The 21,159-nt window shown below is 34.0% G+C and overlaps 1 long non-coding RNA gene and 1 pseudogene across 1 annotated transcript; one reads left to right on the top strand and one right to left on the bottom strand.

The window, feature by feature from the left end:
- Nucleotides 1-10,519: 10,519 nt before the first annotated feature.
- LOC139892396 (heparanase-like protein 1) overlaps nucleotides 10,520-21,159 on the bottom strand; it is a 36,769-nt pseudogene continuing 26,129 nt past the window's right edge.
- Nucleotides 15,636-17,569, top strand: LOC139892395 (uncharacterized). The gene is made up of 3 exons (XR_011774060.1): nucleotides 15,636-15,855; nucleotides 16,758-16,816; nucleotides 16,892-17,569. It is a non-coding gene; the product is annotated as an uncharacterized lncRNA (long non-coding RNA).

Consider the following 21,159-nt stretch of genomic DNA (forward strand, 5'->3'; position numbering starts at 1 on the left):
GGGGGTGGATTTCTAACAGACTGAAATCCGGGCTAGTTGTAAGTTGCCTATTTTGCCTTAGGGTTTGTGCTTAGTCTTAAGTGCTTTTATTTTAATTATTTTATTAGTGTTTTATTATAATTGTGTTGCGACCAGTTTGTGACAAGGGTCCCAGAACAGGTTGGTTTATTTAATTTGGACTCCGTTAGGACCGCCTAAGGAGATACAAAAGGTTATCAGATAAGATAACTGATAAATACCTGTGTGATATGGGGTATGAGTTTGTACTCATTTAAGTGTATGTATCTGGATAGTTCTATCCATTTCTCATTTCTTCAAACACACACACGAACGCATACACAAACACACACATAAACCCTAATTTGATTTTGTGAGCCTTTGGATTAATTGAAGCTAGAGATATATTCTTTGTGATTTCGTGATCAATATAAGGTATGCATATCATAGATTCATGTACTAATTCTTGCTCAAAATGGGTTTTGGGTTCATATGGGTTTGATGAATTTTGAGCTTGAATCTTCATATTATGTGTTTGTATGTGTTAATTGATGTTAAAAATAGGTTGTATATATGTTTAGTAGCTTTCATGTGCTTAAAATTTGATCAAAATCGCTCAAAAATCGAGTTTTTGGGGAAAAACTCACGAAATCAGCGAATGTGTTCGAACCAGTTGCTACAGTATTTTGCTACAATGCCCGAGTTGCTACAGTGCCTGAGTTGCTACAGTGTTACTATTTGCTACAGTACCCGAGTTGCTACAGTACCGAGTTGCTACAGTGTCACTATTTGGTACAGTACCGAGTTGCTACAGTGCCACTATTTGCTACAGTGCCTTTTATGAAATTGAAACGGGCGTAACTTTCAAAACGTAACTCCGTTTTTGATGAATAAACTATCGTTAGAATCGTAATAAAGAATACTTTTCAATGGTGAACTTTTAAGAAACTAGATCAAACTGTTTTTGGGTCGGAAAAGGAGTTTTAGTGTGTATGTCGTGTTTTGCACGCACCTGTATGCCGTTATTGAGTGGAGTCATGATGTAGACTCATAAAATTATGAATATATGGTGTTATGAACTAGTTAATTGTATGAAATGATTATATTATTTATTGGATATGTATATTAACTTTGTTTGTGTTGTTCTCAGGTTATAAGGACAAGGAGGAAGCTCAGAAATAATAACTGAGCAGTTGCTGGTAATTGGTGAGTGGGTCTATCTCCGGATAGAGTTTAAATAGCATATCATGCTACTGTGGTTGACTCTTTTACCATGCATAGTGTAGAAATTGCCATGTTAAAATAATATAGTATGCCTGATGTTGTATGTGAATTATGTGTACACTGTGTGAATGGCACCAGTCGGGCCTAGGGAGACTAGGGACTCGAGACCGTGCTTGGGAGAGGTTAGAGTCCGTATGAGGTCAACCGTGCTTAGGGGAGGTTGGGTCCATAGGCTACTGATTGTGGAGTATAGTGTGAACGATGCACCCCCTGCATCTGGATAACTATACTGTGAATTGAGTAGCAGGGACTATCGGTAGACTCAAGTTCGATCAGCTAGGAGTCGTGTGCTCGTACAAGCCGTCAATCCTCGTATTGTCTTATTGTATGCTAGTTGGTAGTTAGCATGTGTTGTTGTTAGTATATAGATTGTGTGTGACTTAAGCTATATCTGTTAGATAGATTCCATTCACTTAGCGGTGCGCTAATCCCCCACATATTCTCCCCTTGCAGGTTTAGGTACTGCTAGTCGGGATGGGTGCTGTTACAGAAGACATGTTTGACAACCCAACTCTGATGTGGACTTTTGTATAAATAATGTTTTGTGATAACGTAACACTGTGGTATAAACTTAAACTTAATTACTCAGATTAATGTAATGACACGACTAATAGTGTGTTTGTTAATAAAGTCTTCCGCTGTGTTTTAAAAAAAAATAAAAAATTGCCGGTGTTACAATTTCAGATAAGAATAGTTATAAAAATATCTTCAGAAATATGGAGGATATTTATAATGAAAGATACGATGATATCTTGAAATTTCTAATATCGAAGGATGGTGAAGAAAATTTGTCCGCAAGAGTTTGGAGTCAGAAGCAAGGTATTCGCTAAAGATTTCATCAGAAACAGAATCATCAGGATTCTTAATGTACAAGCTTAGTCCTTGTGATTTGTTCAGAGACTCCTTCGTAGTTTGCTTAATCAGTTTTTCAGTTTCAAACTTTTTCTGAGCTTTGCCAACATACAATTCTTTATCATCAACTTTTGGTTGTTGAGGTTGTTTACAAGTTTTGTTGCTTCATTCAACTTTTCAAAATTCAGAGTATTAATTCGCAGACTGGGTGCTTTTCAGAATTTCAGAATAGAAGATCATAATTCTAAGAGATAAATGTTATATGGATACATATAACTGTTGATGTGGCAACGTTGCGTGACTCACAATACAGATTTGCTGATTCCCGGTAATTGATATGGAAATTCTTGTTACAAGATGCAGATGAGTACATGATGAGACTTCAATAGATAAATATAGTGATTTGTCGGAGGAATTTAAACCAAAGAGCAACGAGGTTGCTGGTACGTCTATTGATAATATGGTGGGATATAAAAGGTTCCCCGGTAACAACAAAAGAGCACGCATATATATCAAGATTATAGTAAGGTTAATCCAAATGAAAATCGAAGTTGACTTGCTGGAGCTGTGGCAAAATTGGCTACTTCGGAAAGGGATTGCAATGTTATTTTCGGTAATAACAATGCCAAAGGAGCTAGTACAGATACGTGTTAAACGTTTACTCAGGTTCTGAGTGTTTTCAGGTGCATAACTATATGTATCAATCTTTTCTTCCGTAGATGAAGTGCGGTTGGTTCATTTTCTAAATCGAGGTGTTTTCAAGAATCATGAAAGGTTTGAACGCGGATTGTAATCGTCAAGATACAATGAGGTTTAAGATGAAATCAAGTGGCAAACTTGAAGAATTGTTTAGTTTCATATGTTATAATCAATATTTTAATTCATTTTAATTGTCCAATGTTGGTAGTCCACAGTTGATAGTCCACAGTTAGCAATTCCATAATTCATATATAGTTTATATATAATATTCAAATTAATTAATACGTATCGTGACCCGTATTCGTCTCAGACTCGATCACAACTCAAACTATATATATTATTGTAGAATCAACCTCAACCCTGTATAGAGAACTCGATCATTACTGCATATAGAGTGTCTATGGTTATTCCAAATAATATATATAGATGCGTCGATATGATATGTCAAAACCTTATATACGTGTCCCGATATTTAAAGTGCGTAAAAATAAATAACAGAAATTAAATGACGATAAATAAAGTGCGTAAAGTAAATAACCGAAATTAAATGACGATAAATAAAATTGCGAGAATGTAAATTGCGATAATTAAATTGCGATAAAAAATGTAATCAGTTAGCTAGGAACAGTTAGCTAGAATTTCGTTAGCGTGGATTCTTAACCAAATTTCTCATAATTAATTTGTTTGTTTCTAACAAATTTTATTTTGTCCAATGTTTTCTTCATTATGCCACTTGTTGGATTCTGATAGATAAAAATCCAAATATGAAATTGAATGGAAATGGTTATTCTGCGGCGAACGGATACGTATATCTGTGAATGTAAGTAGGACAGTAAATGACCGTTGGATCAGATTCGAAGAATGTACAGTGTAACTTATTAATGTGAAATCTAAATATTCCTCGGGTATTACCTACCCGTTAAAATATTTTCACCATTAACGGTTTGTACAAAAGAATTTTTAATTACAATCTTTATGAAAACATATATACATATATATTTTCTTCAGATGTAATCATGGATTTAATGAGTTAATATGATATTAAACTCATTTGATTTATCGTTAGAACAAGAATATATAATCTCTAAAACATTAGAGATTACATAATCGCCATATCGAACGAAGATAAAATAGATAGAACGATACGTAGAACGATGATTATACTCGAGGTACAGAATGGGATGCTTAGACGTGGATTGTTGATGGTACTGATGCTGTTATTGATGGTACTGTTGGTGCCGATGATGTTGCTGAAGCTGGTACGTTTTGCAGCATTTTCTCCAAATTGAATATTAGAGCGCAAAGTTCGCTAACTTCTTCTATTATTCCGGGATGATCGTCGGTAGGAATGAGCGAATGAATAAGGTTTAGAATTGTGGATAAAATATAATCGTGGCGAGGTACTCTGGAAATGAGTGTAAAAATGGTGTTTCGAATAGATTCGTCGGTAAGTGCTTCAGGTTCTTCGCCAAGAGGTGAATTCGGTTGGTGGAGGGGATCGCTTTCTTTGCGTCTCCATTGATTAAGTCGTCTACGAACCCAACAGATGAATTGGGGATGGATGATTTGTTGATTCATTCTGGTGACACTGCTTTCGGAGCTTAGGTGAAACTCCATATTGGAATAGTTGTCGGAATTCGAGGAATTCGAGCTGGTTGAGGGATTCATCTAGTACGATCAGATGAAGGATTTTCGATATGAAATAGATTATAGGATGTAGATTAGTACCCTGTAATACATAATTTTACATATGGATATATAATACTAAAATCCCATAAGTTACAGATGAATCTACGGAAGCTGTTAGGTAAAGTCTATAGTGACAGATACGCTAAGATATGAATTTTGTCTATACACTATCGATGCACTAACTGCAGTAAGACGTGTCTAGACTAAAAATGATAAGTAGATAATTTTTGACACTAAATGATAAGCAAAACTTTTGACATGCAGACACGGTCGAAGTCCAGACTCACTAATGCATCTAATCAACTAGCAGTTAGACACACTAATGCAAGACTTGGTTCGCTAAGACCACCGCTCTGATACCAACTGAAATGCCCCGTCCTAATCCATCTGGACGAAGTCATCAACATTTGATCCCAGAGCGATGATCGACTCCAAATAATGTCCTTAAAATGAGCAAATGCACAGCGGAAGATTTCTTTCATACCTGAGAATAAACATGCTTTCAAGTGTCAACCAAAAGGTTGGTGAGTTCATAGGTTTATCTTAAAACAATAAAATTCATCATTTTGATAGACCACAAGATTTAAATCCTGCATGGTACAAATGGGCCAGAATCCTATACCTACCTGTAATGTACATGCGATATCTTTTAAATACAGTACACCTTTCTCGTGTACGAAATCATCTTTCATAAATCTTAGTAACCGTACACATATCTCATGCACATAAAATAACATACACATAATTTGTGTATAAAATCATTCTCTCGATACATAACATTCATATCAATTGGTGGCAATTATCCTGTCCACATAATTCAATGGTGGTAATTATCATGTCCACATAATTCAATGGTGGCAATTATCATGTCCACATAATTCAATAATAATCCGCAGAACTTCTGTCTGCATAATAATTCATTCGAGGAATGTTTTGCTTGTGTCTATCTCGTCAAATATTTATAAAAGCATTTCATGTATTCGCAGTTCAAAATATATTTCAAAAGCATTTAATAAAGCAGTTGTAAAAACAGCGCATGTATTCTCAGTCCCAAAAATGTAAAGAGTAAAAGGAAGCAAATGAAACTCACGCATATAAATATTGTAAAACAGTTAATAAAGCATTTGCATGTATTCTCAGCCCAAAAATGTAATGAGTAAAAAAGGAGCAAATGAAACTCACGCATATAAATATTGTAAAATAGTTATTAAAACGTTGCATGTATTCTCAGCCCAAAAATATATATAAAAAAGGAATAATGAAACTCATGCATATAAATATTGTAAAACAGTTAACAAAGCATTTGCATGTATTCTCAGCCCAAAAATGTAAAGAGTAAAAAGGGCAAATGAAACTCACCATAATGTATTTTGTAGTAAAAATATATATGACTATATTGAACAACTGAACAATGCAGGGTTGGCCTTGGATTCACGAACCTATATCATTCGTATTTATATTAAAATATATTCTCGTAATCGAACAATTTCATATATATTATTATTAATAATATACTTGTTATCTCATATGTTATAAATGTAATATATTTAGTTTATATATTTTATATAGCTAATATAACAATTTATTTTAGGGTTTATACATGATAAAAATATATATTTAACTATATGATGTTAATATGTAGTTATATGATATGTTAATGTCGTTATAGTATATGTACTAAATATATTTTGTATAAAATATTTATTTGTTAAAAATGCTAGTTTTTATGTTAACGAGTTACTAATAATAATAACAACTAATAATAACAATTAACAATACTAATAATAATAATAATTTATATAACAACAATAATATTAATGATTTTTAAGAAAAACAAACTACCTTAGAAACCCATTTCCAAAAAGATTTGCACCAAGCCGGGCTCGAACCCGAGACCACTTGCTCTCCTGCTAACACCTTAAACCATTCCATTGCTACTTAATTATCTGTTCTAAATTCATAACTCAATTTTATATAACTCCTTAAACCTTCTGATCTTTCTCTTTTTCTAAAAAAAATATATGCAACACCCGGGGCTCGAACCCTTGACCCCTTGATTAAACCCAACATCTCCCCTAACGACTCCTCCATCCTTGTTTATTTGATTTATTCTTCGATTTTATTTTATTATCATGTTTTCTGTTTGAAATTTCTCTTCTTCTTTTTCTAAAAAGAAATGTCACGGCCCAGGATTGAACACGAGACCTCCTGATTAACACCAACACACCTAACTATCTAAGCTGCTCCGTATTTCTTGATTGGTAGCACAACTAGATCTTTAAAACCTTTCAATTCGACTTTTGTATTTCTTCTCCAAAATAAAATCACTGTAATCTTTATTCTTTTTTTTTTTTCATCTTATTCATGGCCTTAATGAGTACTTCATCATTCATAATCATAGTTATCATTATCATAATCTACTCATCATCATCTACATCCGTCAAACATAATCGTTTGTATCATCCGTCGTCTCAAATAAAATTATAACAATATCAATAATCATAATAACATCAATTTCGACTCGTCATTACCATGATCATAATCATCATCATTCTCCTACCCTAACCCTAATCGTGATTCCTATCATCATAATCATGATCACCATGCTTTACTATTATAACCAATACCAATATAAATCGTTTACATTAGCCCAACAAACTAACGGATCTCATCTCATAATTAAGATAGTTCTCAGCCCACTAACTATCACTAAACACTCGGCCCACTATAATAATCTCATCCTCGACCAGAATGATTTGAAACAAGAAACATAATTAGCTGTATCCCTTAATTCCTTTATGCTTTATTATCTTTAAAATGCAATCACAACTAGTGGATGATCATTACAAGTGGGGTTGGTAAATTGTCGGCCAATAATAGCAATAAAAAGAAGTGTAAACTTATCATTTATCTTTAGCAACCCTTAACACCATATTATCATTATATATCTTCGACTAACATAGAAACTAGCGAACCTCATAGTGGCAGTGATGGTTGATCAAAGAAATAATGAAGATTGTGGTGATTGTTTGTAATGGTGAATATGGTTGTTTTAATGAAGGAGAAAGTGGAGAGAGAGTGAAAAGATAAAGTAACGGTTTATGGTTTTGGTTTTGATTTCTGGGTTTGTTTTGACGACGACCGAATATGGTGGTTTGCAAGGTGTTTTGTCAAGAAGAGGAACACGAAGCAGGAATAAGAAACAATAACTAGAAATAAATAGCAATTTGATTTGTTCGGGTTTGAATTGCTTCGATGGTAACAGTTGAAGGGTATTGTAGTTGTACAAAAAGAAAGAACAGAAGTATAGATATGGTTATAGTAGTATCAGCTTACAGTTGTGGTGGTGACGGTTGCATAGTGGGGGTTGTTATGGTGATGCATTCACAAGGAAACGGAAACTAGCGGGTAGCGGTGATGATGGTGTTTGGGTTATAGTGGTCGAAAGTGGTGGTGTTTTAGTGGTAGAAGCTCACAATGGACAACAAGCCCAAGAGATGGTTGTGAGGAGGAAAAGGGTGATCGAAGGTAGCTCTTGAGTTGTGGTTCGATCAAGATATCATAAGCTTGTAAATTGATAGTTGGTAGTGACGACGTAAAAGAGGATGGTTTCATACATAACTTTGCTAATATAATCTATTTATGTTCCAATTGAATTCAATAGCTATATTCGTTCGTACAAAAAAATATATATATAAAAATAAAAGGTGATATAGATTGTTAACAGAATTTGGATTGTTTTGGTTGGGATTTCATCGATTAGAATCAGAGAGTACCATTCTAAAACAGTTTGACAAGAATTTAACTTGACTTTGGATTCTTTAAATATTACTACGTATTATTCTATACATTTAAATATATATCAGTATTTAAGTATATATATATATATATTCTGTATATGTATTGATATATTTAATTTGAATTTCGTATATATATCTGACTCTTGATATTTAACAGATCAATCCAGCTTTTTATTCAATAATAATTAATATCAAAAATTTGAAATTATGATTATATTAATAATACTATTTTAATGTTATTAATAATACTGAAATTATTAATAATACTATTAATAATGATAAGATCATAATTTTATTACTAATTAATAATGATAACATTTTTAGTAATGATAACCAATAATATTTGTAATAATAATATAACATATCAAAATGTATTAAATCTCATATTAAAATTTTAATAATATTGATATTAATATTAATGTTAATATCATCATTTATTATTTATGTAATATCTAATAATTTATATAATATATATAATCGAATATTTAAACATTTCAATATATATACAATAATATTCATGTATAGAGATGATTTATATATATATTTATATGTATCTATTTACAAGTAGTTGTTCGTGAATCGTCGAGCATAGTCAAAGGGTAATTGATTACATGAAAATAGTTTTCAAAACTTTCGAGACTTAACATTACAGATTTTGCTTATCGTGTCGGAAACATATAAAGATTAAAGTTTAAATTTGATCGGAAATTTTCGGGTCATCACATCATACCTGTACTATTTTTAGCATTAAGGTACGAACAGACAGCGCTATCCTTATCAGCGCACCTTATACCCGTGCCATCGGAACTCACGGTATACCCATTAACTGGTCACACGTAACGTTTCATGAACACAAATCCTATAATCCACATGAGCCATCATAAACCGGGTGACCCGTCGATGGTGGGGTCTATGTTTAACCACCCCTACTGAGATCCTCATCTCGTGAGGGGTTATTCACGGTACACCGGACCGGAGAGTTAAACTCAATTGACCCTTAAATGCCCCTTCATCGATGTCAAGCATGGACCGAACCTGACCCATTTATTCCATGCTTGATCATTTGGTGTCATCCGTGGGACAACTTAAAAGGTTTTGATAGATCTTTTCTCTTTATGTCTACTACTCACTTGCTTTTTCTTCACATGTATCTGTTAAGAAAGAATAAAGTGCGCTCAATGGCTAACTGCCAACAAAAACAAGGAACCAAGCGCAAGTCGGGCGCTGGCGGAAGTTTGGAGACAACAGAGATATCCTTTCCTGCCGTCCGAGCGTTCAACACCTCCTGTGCGCCTATCGTGGTACAAGGATACTTGCCTGAGTCAGGTCATGGCGTAAAGCGCCTTCACATAGTAGTGTCGACATCAAGTACGAGCACTATTTTGGACAATTGCCTACATCAATAAGGCAAACTATCAAACCTCCGGCCACGGCCTTATCCGGGTTCTCGGGATAGTCAACATTGCCTATTGGAACTCTAGACTTGAGATTAGAACTGAGGGACAACAAAGACAAGCTCAAGAAGCGCACCGAGAACATAGAGTTATGCGTTGTGCGCTCGCACTCTAGGTACAACGCTATATTGGGCAGAACCTCCATCCAAAAGTTTGGTGCCATACCTTCCACGATCCACGGAATGGTCAGGTTTCCAACAGAGCGAGGGATCGCCACCCTTGAATCAACACCGCTAGATCCCTTGTGCGCGTCCGTTACCGACAAGAACGATGTCCCTCCCGAAGAGAGAGGCACGAATGAATGGTTGGTCATAGTAAACCCCTGAGGGGTAGAACAAAAGGTGAAAATAGGGGGAAGTCTAACACAGGAAACTAAAGAGAAGTTGAGAAGTATCCTCATCTCTAATTCGGATGTATTCTGTTGGCGTGACGCGGATATGACCGGGGTGCCACAGGTAATAGCACAGCATCGCCTCAACGCTAACACCAATCTGACTCACATCAAACAGAAGAAGCGACCAATGGCACCGGACATGAGCGAATGGCTGCGCAGAGAAGTCGACAAGCTGGTTAAAGCCAACATCCTTCGCAAAGTAAACTACCAGACGTAGGTAGCCAACCCCGTCTTGGTGGCAAAGTTCGACGGGACGTGGCGACTCTGCATCGATTTTAAGGATATGAACAAACCGTGTCCCAAAGATAACTACCCACTACCAGAGATAGATTGGAAATTTTCTTTCATTCTTCTTATTCATTTTTTACACTTACAACATATGATTTACGTATAACAACTTAACAAGTGAAACCACACAACAATGAACAAACTACAAACCCCACCAACTTTCACAAGGTACAAACAAATCTGCATCATTTGCAACCTGGCGCATCAAAGTTCGGAAACTGCACAAACTTGATGGATAAAGGCGATATCAAAATAGGACGATTCACTCTCACCATAGACGGTCTTAAACTTGGGACGTCACCATTCTCCGTTAGTTCTAAAGGAATTCCGTTCAAAAGCATTATTTTACTTTGAATATCTCCTTGCTGTGGAGTTAAGTGGTACTCTTCTCGTGAAAGGTTTTCATCTGTCGATTTTGATCCAACCCATGAAACGGTTGTTTTGAGACCATGAGTGAATGACTTCTTTTTCGAGGTTTCGTGTTGAGTTGTATGGTGGTTCATGTTCAGGATGTTGTGAACACTTAGTTTGAACTCAGTCTGGTTGCTTAAGTTGATCAGTAGCAACGTTATACCTGTCTGATACAGATAACAATATCAGATTTAGAGCAGAGTATGAGGTAGTTACAAATTTGATAAACTAATTATCTAATCTTGATTATGATTCTTAAAATCACAATGATTCCTTTGTAAAAGCACATCCAAATCACAATGATACACTTTTTTAAAACTATGAGCATAGTTAAACACTGCATTTTTTTTTCTGAACTGCCTTTCAAAAAAAAAAAAATTAAATAAATAAAAAAAAAGGTACATGAATTAAGCTGGAACTTACTTTTCCTTTTGAACAATGAGCATACGTGCGCAAATGTGGTGCAATGTTCTTTCTATCAACAGCAAGAACTCCTGTACCCATAAGCCGATGCCAAAGAAGTGCACTGAAACAACGCATCGATTTAATTAAACAAGATGAGTCACGTTTAGACAAGGTTAAAAAAAACAACTTGCGTTCAAAACTTTGGCCGAGTTTTCAATAACATCACCTGTAATAATCAGGGTTAGGCATGAACGTCGTTTTGTTTAGAAGACCGTAATTTCCCCCAATTAACGTTTGTCTACAATATACTTTCGTATGATACTTGGCTGCCATTCCAAGCTGATCCAAATACCTATGCGTTGTAAACATGCCAATAAATAAAGTAGAAGAAATTGTTTGACTTTGTTGACTTCTGAGGCCAAATAACTAAAATTAGGAGTTATACAAATTCTATGTTTAATTTGATTACTATAACCATACAAATGTTAGTTTGATATACATGTCTATAAATTCATATGTCATATCAAAAGTCAACCTTGAAAGTCAAGGTTGACCTTGTGTTTACGCGTCTGTAATTATCTTGAAGGTGTGTTAAGAGATGATTACCAGAAGCTATCTACGAAACTGTCTGAAACATGAAGACCGCCACTGTTGAACGCCCCACCAGATTCCCCGATCCAAGCAGATGTCCACGGGCCATCCGTTTGAATCGTTTGTCGAAGACCATTATACGTGACGGATGCTCGACTCAAGAAATGTGGATCTAAAATCTTTGTGACCAAATTGGGATCAACACCTGGACAAAGAAAAATCAGTCATGATTGCCAATACAAGACTTGCACTCCTGTCCAAAAGAAAGTAACCACAGTTGACCTGAAATAGTCAAAGCTAGTATTTTTATTTTTGGGTAAGCGAGGAAACCCTCCTATGAACGAGCACATTGGCTCCCCATAAAAGGTAAAACCTCGGGTAATCAAGCCCCCGAGCGCGAATTTAATAACACTGTTTTGATTAATCTTTTTCTAATATGTCATAATTTTAAAATATTTTGTGTAATGACAAATGGTTATTGATCTTTTGACATGCATATACTTGTCAGATTCATAGAATTTAAAAAAAAAAAAAAAAAAAAAATTGACACTAAAAAGTCGAAACTAAACTAAACTAACCTGGTCCTAGATTGTACATATGATGTGTCATAACATTGATAATTTCAGAGCCTGAAACATTAAGAAGCTTAGCAAACCACAGTTTATCAAAGAACCCTCCTGGTGCAACAAGTAACGGTTTTGGCCTGAATTGCCTATATGAATTGTCAATTACGCTCCTGAGTCCAATTAAATCGTTTCCATACTGTTCAGCTTCGACCATTGCTCCAATTCCCTTACCACTTAGCTCATTACCTGTAGCAATAGACGACAATATTAAACAAAGATTCACATTCAATTATTGCAGAAAAGTTTGCGCAGCAGCCACTTAAACTGGCAGATTTTAGATCACATTAAACGGTTGAGTGCTAATATAAAGAAATCAACTTTCAAAAAAAAAAAATGTTCAAAGAAATATACCAAACTCCCATGAGTCTATATGATACCGTTTGGAAACGGTATACTTTATAAAATCACGAGCGTTGCTAGAATTCCAATTTCAGCCCCAAACTCCCTTTTTAATCTGGTGTCTCCCGTTGAGAGCATTCAAGCCGAACGTCACAAGTGCTCTACGATCAAACATTTCATTTTCACAAAACATTAATCATTATTATTTACTACAAATTATCAATAGTAAAACAGGTCCTTGATCAGTTAAACGCTGCAATCTGTTTATGGACTGAAAGCTAAAAGCAACTAGCTTACTTTGTTTTGATGAAGAAACGGTTTAGTTCATCCCACCTACTCATATTCAAACAGCCTTTCGAAAACCCAAATAGCCCCCCTTTCATTTTTGTAAACGGGTGGCACGGACCTGAGAAACTGCCTACGTTATAAGAGACTTGGTCTTGTAACGAACCTCCAACTCGGATTCTCATACGTTCAAAAGCTGCCAAAATCATCAAAACAAGATACTTACATTGCACGACATCATAAGAAAATGTCGGCACTTGATTAACATAACTAAAACAAACCTTGAACCGCTTTCGTCAGAAAAGGATGAGATAAATCCTGAGAACATGAAAATTTTACTACATCAGGAGGTCATAAAGTATCAAGTATTACCTTTTTTTGACCCATTACCCGACCTGATCGCCCATGTGCCTAATTATACACTTCTGTTCGCATACATCGATGTTCATTCAATTATGATGACACATTACAAAGGGAAAATCATTTTACAGTATGTTAATGGGGTGCTAGCTGAAATACAAATTTAACAATGAATACTTATCAATTATTTATCATATGTTTCTTACAAAATGTACTTCTAAAACATCCTTACCAGATTCAAAACAGATGAAGATCCCCATGGACACTGACGATAATCGCATTTATTACTCGGCCACCAATCAATAGTAGCACAAATATAATTTGGATCAGTATGAGTTATTGGTATACTTCCATTGATAATAAGATACGAGTCTTCAACATTTTGTGCCAAAATCACATTAATTGATGCTACAAATATAAATAATGTAGTCCAAAACCCCATTGATTGATCAACTGTTTTACCTTTTACCTTAACCTGTGAAATATACAATAATTATTAGTCCAACAGAATAAAAGTTTGAAATTTTAAAAGTTAAATTAAAAAATCTTGATTAAAATGGTAGAGAGTAATTATTTTCAAGAAGGTAGGTGTTCCTGAACAGTCTTTTCTATCAACTAACACAATTAAAATTTTTTACTTTTCCAACATAAACCATTTAAGATTTATTAAAATTTTAAGATAACAAATAATAATATTAATATTAAAAAAAATTCACCTGAACAATCTTTGCTGTATGTATTTTCAAGTTTATTACCCATACTTTTTTGGGTTCTACATAAACTGATAAACCCTTAAAAAAAAGTAGAAGCAAAGCTAGCAAAAGGATCAATTCTTAACTTAGACGAAACATATACTGCTTAAACCCACCAAACCAGGTCCCAGTTTTAATTTTAAATTTTAATTAAACTTAAAAGGGTTTCAGTTAAAAAAAAAAAAAAATTCAAAGCCGAATAGTCCATAATATAACAAAATTAAATGATCATAGCACATAATTAGTAAGTTCCAAAAAAACATAACAAAAACTCATCACCTCACTTAAAATTAATAACAAAGTTACCAATGAAAAAGCTTCAACAAGATTAAACAAAATGAGAAACCCAGACAGAAAAACTAACCTGGAAGTGATAAGCAGCTCAAATTTTACAGCTTTAGCAAATTCAATAATAGATCCAAAAAAAAAAAAAAAAACTCCATTTAATTGTGAGCTGGATTTATGTTTTGAATGTTTAATGATTTACTAATATCTTACTACATGAATGTATTATTATTATATGATTGAAGGACGATATACCTTCACTATATGTATGCATCTGCAAGAGTGTTTTATTTGTGTTGTTTCGAGAGTTTAAAAGTGAGGCAATATTTTAATTTGAGATGAGATTGAGATTCCAATGACGGTGAATGAAGCAATTCCCAATTTTTATTGAGATTCTGTCTTCTCCCGCTAATTTTGCTATTATTAGAATCACATTAAATCGTGAGTTAATCTTTTTTTTAGTTTAATTGCAAGTTGTTGCCAATTTACTCGTGTAATTTTTTTAGTACAACTAGCGACGACTGTTGTCAATTGATAGACCAGATATCAACTAGGTTTTGAGATCGTGCAAAATCTTTTCAAATTAGATATATATAGATAGAATATAGATATAGAGTGGTAAGTTTTATATTCTATGAGGAAATGCAATACTAAAAACCTATATATTACTAAGAATACATTATAGTGTACAAAAAAAATATTATTCAAATACAAGTATTTATTTATATCCAATTATATATGTAAACGGTGGATCTAAATATATACTTCACCACTCTAGGATGTTAGGATATGTAATACCATAAACTAAATTTGTCTATTCTTTCTTCTAAAATGGTAGCTTCACTTACTTTCATATGGGTTCAGACTTCTGATTGATAAGTGTAAAATTTTCATATAGGTCCAATACTTACTACTACGTTTAAGAATGTGTATCTCTCTTATCCTTAATAAGAAAAAAAATATGATGTCATATTTTTGAAAAAAACCCACCTGTCAAAAGTCCCACCATTAGATGACATCCCTTAATGTAAATCTGAGCCGTCCAAATTCAGTATCGCGTCATTTAGCTTTTGTAGAGGCAGTTGAGGTGAACTATTACCCTCTTGCCCGTGATTACAGGCAGTTACGAGACCTTCAGACGTCTTCTTATCTTGATTTCTTTTTTTCTCACACACACAGTTCTTTGTTTTCTCACACACACAAGTTCATTATCTCGCACTTCAACAATTGTTCAACATCGATGATTAATTCACTCGGGAAACAATAATTATGGTTCGTCGATTCATCAGGGTTCGCACTTTAACCATTGTGGCTTCAATCAGGAATCATGGATTCACTTTCACTGTAAGTACCTATATACCGGCGTATGGATTCAGATAACTTTAATACCCAGATTAAAGTTTGTATCTTTTTGATTTTTTTTCTTTCTATTGGGTTATTTTGATTCTAATTAGTAAAGTTTTGATTTTTTGAAATTACAGGGGAGGTCATTTACAATTAGGGCTTTTTGGTTGTCATGTGAATTAACGTTATTAATCATGGTTAGTAGTTGCTCTTCATATTTGGTTCTTATTGTATTATGCATTGTGCATTTCTATTCTTATTGTACACTATTACTCGGTAATTTTATTCTTATTGTAAGCTGATATATGATTTACTTACTTTATGGATCCAATTTTAGTTGATTTTGAGTTTAAAGTATATGTGTTATTACCTTTTTTCTTTCACGTGGCTAATAGTTGTTAACGGTTATTCACTGTCTAAGAAGTCGAATCATATTGTTGAAAGTCACAAATGAATTTTGGTTCTTGGGACGAAATCTCAGTAGTAGTCGTTTTACATCCCACTTAAAGATATGGGCGCTCACAAAAATGGCTCAAAGGGTGTGGAGGTGGTTACGTTGGCGGCTTTCTTAATTTATTTGATTGGAATGCAAAATCTTGAAAGAAGTTGATTACTTCACCCGCTATAATTGAACTTCCGGGTCTACATTTTAACTAGAAGTGGCAAACTGTGTGAATTGGGTGGGTCGACCTGAATCATATTTCAAATTATTAATTTTGTTACAAGTAATTTGCGTTTGAAATATGATTGCAAGTTATATCAGAATAGTTTGTTTTTAACACACTTTTGGCAACTTATGAACAATTTGACCCATTAGAGATAAAGCATAACCATTACGACCCATTTATCCTTGAATCTCACCTTTTGTGCTATTTATTATTAACCGCCTCTTGTAAACTCAGAACAACCGAAGCCGTCAAAGAGATTTGAAAGCAACATGCCTATGACTCGATTCCATAAGGTACGTAGATAACAATTCTATAATGTAGTTTTACGTATATGTCACACTATCTGATCTTAATTATCAACATTACAGATGGATGAAGATGACATAATAGGTGGCTTGAGTTTCAAAGGAAGTAGTGATTAGAGCTGCGCAACTTCTGTACAAAAGCTCCCGGGGTCGTTGCAAGGCTTATGGGGTTGGATTCATTACCGACTCCAAATTTCTCAGATACGTACTCAAACACATCTTTTGACTCTCAATCGTTAAGAGATCCTACAAATTATGTTATAAAATACTCTGCATTTGAAGCAATTGATTGTGAAATGGAGCCTGTTTATAGACCCGAAATAGTCAAACCTAAAAATATGGTCATTATTAGGGCAATTGAGAGGTTTCAAACTGAAACGTTACCACCAAAATCGGATAAATCGATCCCGATCACTCATCACAAGCTCTTATCTCATATTAAGAACTCGAGATACGTGTCTTATAATAATCCCGGCTGTATAATAGAAGCTGCATATAAGATACCTTTAGTTGGGTCATCATCACCATCACGTTCGCTGACATCATCATCATCATCGTCATGACTCATGGATACTTAAGTTGTCACCTTTTTGTGACAAAAAAAGAATAAGAAGTTGTTGACTAATGATTATAGTTTATATTTTATACCCATTTTTTCACCTTTTTACAGTAACATAAAATGGAATCTGAATGTGTATAATGATCTTTTACTAGTCAAGGGTCAAATAAAATTTTTAATTTTTACAGTAGCCTTGGTAAGCATTGTATCTTTTATGGTTTCTTTTCATACAAACTAGTTTAATGCCCGCGAATTCGCGGGATTATGAAAGCAAAATTATAATGTCGATATAATAAAATTGGTTGATGTAATATATTCAACAAGTCTCTGTCATCTTTTCAAAATCTAAGGACAAATAAAAAGTAAGCAATACAATCCCTTATGGTGTTCCAAAATATGTAAAAAAAAAAAAAAACAAAATAAATAACATGCGCTTCAGTTTCAAGATTTTAAATTGCATTAGGAACTATTAGTTTGTTAAATTTGGCATTTCTTGAGATCCTCTAAATATGAACCTTCTAAATATGCTTCTTGGTATTATGAACCCTCCAAATATGCTTCTTGGTTTCTCATAGTTTTATCTTCTAATATAACATCTTCAGTCCCAGCAACAATGTTGAACGCCAAACCTTCCAACACTCTTGAACAACACTTGATATTGCTTGTCCCACATCCTACACATACATATATAACTTCTAATTTTGATTCAATTAAAAAAAAAAATGTTTCGTGTGATTGAAAAGTTACCTTGTTCATTTGAAACTTGCTTGTATCGAGTGTTGTTTGTGAGAGTCCGGGGTAACGTTGTTTCAAGCTAAACAACAAACTATCGGCTTGTTCAGATAGTATAACATTCTTATCACTCTTTTTCCAGTTTCACCCACGTGTAGTTTAACCAACTCCCATGATGATTATGAATAGCTTGCACATGCTTTACGTCTCCATGTATACATAGACGCCTCTATTGGATCAGCCAATTCAAGGGCTTCATGTTTCGAACTTATGTTGTGACTATCAAGTAGCATTTTCGACTCAATTACTTACAAATGGTTCGATTCTGGATTCGTGAAAATTCAGCAAGATATATAACAGAAGGGTCAGAAATAACCAAATGCATCTTTAATGCATAAACCCTCATAAATGTTTTGTTTGCTGATAGTTATAGAAAATGTAAGTGGCTGGACAAATTGTTCTCGTATCCCCATACGAAAGTTTACATTTTTACATGACCCATTTTGACCACTTACGCAACCCACACATATAGATATCTATAGTGTCTATTTTGACCCAAGAAAATGAAATCCCAACATAAAATAGTTTTCAACATTTCAATCCATACGAAAGTTTACTTTTTTATCTGACCCATTTTGACCATTTACGCAGCTCACCCATATAGGCATCTCTAGTGTCTTTTTTGACCCAAAAATATAAATTCCCAACATAAAAAAATAGAGTTATTGATAAATGTTGAACCTTAGGAAGAAACGCGATATTTGTTTGTGGGATTTCCATTCCTGCTAAAATGCTACTACTAATGGCCATTGCTGTTTTACGAATTTGATTCGCCGAATCGTGTTTTTGTCTCAAATGTTTTCTCGCATTTTCTGACAGACCTTCGGCAGCCACGCAAGGTGTAACGACCCTGGATTTTCCAATGTTTATTTATTAATAATGTTTATTATTAATACGTGTGATTTAACGAATGTATGTTATTACATTTACATGTTGCCATGATTGCCCGTACTTGACTTTAATTGCCCGAAACGTCTTTGTGACACACGAAACTTTCACGAATAATATTTTTAGATATTATTTGCATTCATGATTAGTTTTATTAATCATTTTAATTAACTAAGGTTATTGGTTAATTACTTGGGCTTTAATTGGATTATTATTTATTTGGACTTGGGCTTATTCATTTAACTTGTTACTTACATGCATACTTGGGCTTATAAGCCCACCCTACTTCCTAAATGGATTACTTAGCCCATTCTTTCATGTAAGTAGCATCATTAAGTTACAACTAGTTAGTTTAGAGTATTTGGAATATTGTTACATGATACTTACAACTTCTCCCCATGCATGCACCCATTTTAACCAACTTTTGTACTATAATCATACAAGTATCTAGTGGTTTCTTGCCTCCCCCTTTGATGAGCTGCAGGTCGTGGCCTTAGTAGGCCTTGGTGGAGTTTTTATTTCATTTTTTGTACTACTTCTACTTGCATCCTCTCATTTCATACTTCCAACCTTCTCTCTTTTTCTCTCAAATTTGTAAGTAACAAGCTTAATGTTCTTCCTTTTCTTGACTTCAAAACCGAAACCCAACACACATGAATCATCATCATCTTTGTTGTTTGATGTTGTATTATTACTTGATACTTGTTAGTTGTTGTTGTTACTTTGTTACTAGTAGTTGTTTGTTACTTACTTACTTGGTTTCAAGAATCAAACTTACTAGTTTCATTCTTCTTTTATCTTGTTTTTACAAGAACACTCGAGAACATAAACTTACTAGTTTATGTTCTACACTTAATGTATCAAAAGATTGTAAGTTCATAGTTGTTAAACTCATACTTGTAATTCATGTTAGTAAACTTTAAAGTTTACTTTCTTAAAGATCAAACTTTGGTTTGAATCTTTAAAGTATGAACAACAATGAACTAGTTACTTGTTTACTTAGTTTATGTCTTCATTTTATGCACTTTAATTTCTTGTTTGTTGGTTGTTATTGGTCAAATGTTACTAGTTAACTTTGATCTCATTAATCTTGAACTAAAATTAACTTTAAAAGTTCAAGAACATGTAAGTAAGTTTCTTTAATTATAACTTGGTACACTTATGTTAGATCTAGACTTTTGAGTCTTGGATCTTCAAGATCAAACTAAAGAACTATGTTCTACAACTCAAGATCTTGATTTCATGAGTTTACTTTCAAGTTTGTAACTTATTATTAGTTCTAAAGTTCATGTATGTGTTAGATCTAAGACTTTGATGTAACTTTGGTTCATCAAACTTCATACAACTCTTAAGTGAGTTGTGCTACATGTCTTAGACCTACACTTGTGTCATAATAGTCAAAACTTGGTTAATATTACTTTTACATTTCATGTATGTGTTGAATCTAAGTCTTTGATGTAACTTTGGTTCATCAAAACACTTGCAACACTTAAGTGAGTTGTGCTTCATGTCTTAGACTTACACTTGGGTTATGATGGTCAAACCTTAGTGAAAATGATGCAAACACATCAACGAGTTGTACACTTGAAGCTATATGCATCAAGGATGAGAACCGTGATAAGCATCGAGCACCAAGACCACCGGAACCCACTATTTTTCTGTTTTCTGTCTTCTGCCTACTGTTTTCTGGTTTATGTAACAGACCAGTACACATGGGCTACTCTAACCTTGATTTTCAGATAGATCTTTTCGATTAGATAATTTTTCATATAGGACTCGTCTTAATCCGATTACGGTTTAGGATTTATGGCCCTCCGATCGTCACTATGTCCATTTAACGTTGTGCTGAAAATTCTGACCTACTCGCACTTAGACCGTCGCCACGGTCAAACGAAGACGAGTTTGCTTCTGTAATTTTTACCACACTTAAAGGACTCATAGACGGAGCCATGGCCACTGATCTCACCTTATTTCAGTAGGTGTAGAGGCCGTGGTGACTGACCGAACTCAGCCTTTGTTTTAAACTACTTTCATAAACGAAACCTACTTTACACCTTTTGTTTGATGATGAATGATGATGACCTTTAAGACC

The sequence above is a fragment of the Rutidosis leptorrhynchoides genome, chromosome 2, assembly GCF_046630445.1.
Source record: "Rutidosis leptorrhynchoides isolate AG116_Rl617_1_P2 chromosome 2, CSIRO_AGI_Rlap_v1, whole genome shotgun sequence".
NCBI lineage: Eukaryota > Viridiplantae > Streptophyta > Magnoliopsida > Asterales > Asteraceae > Rutidosis > Rutidosis leptorrhynchoides.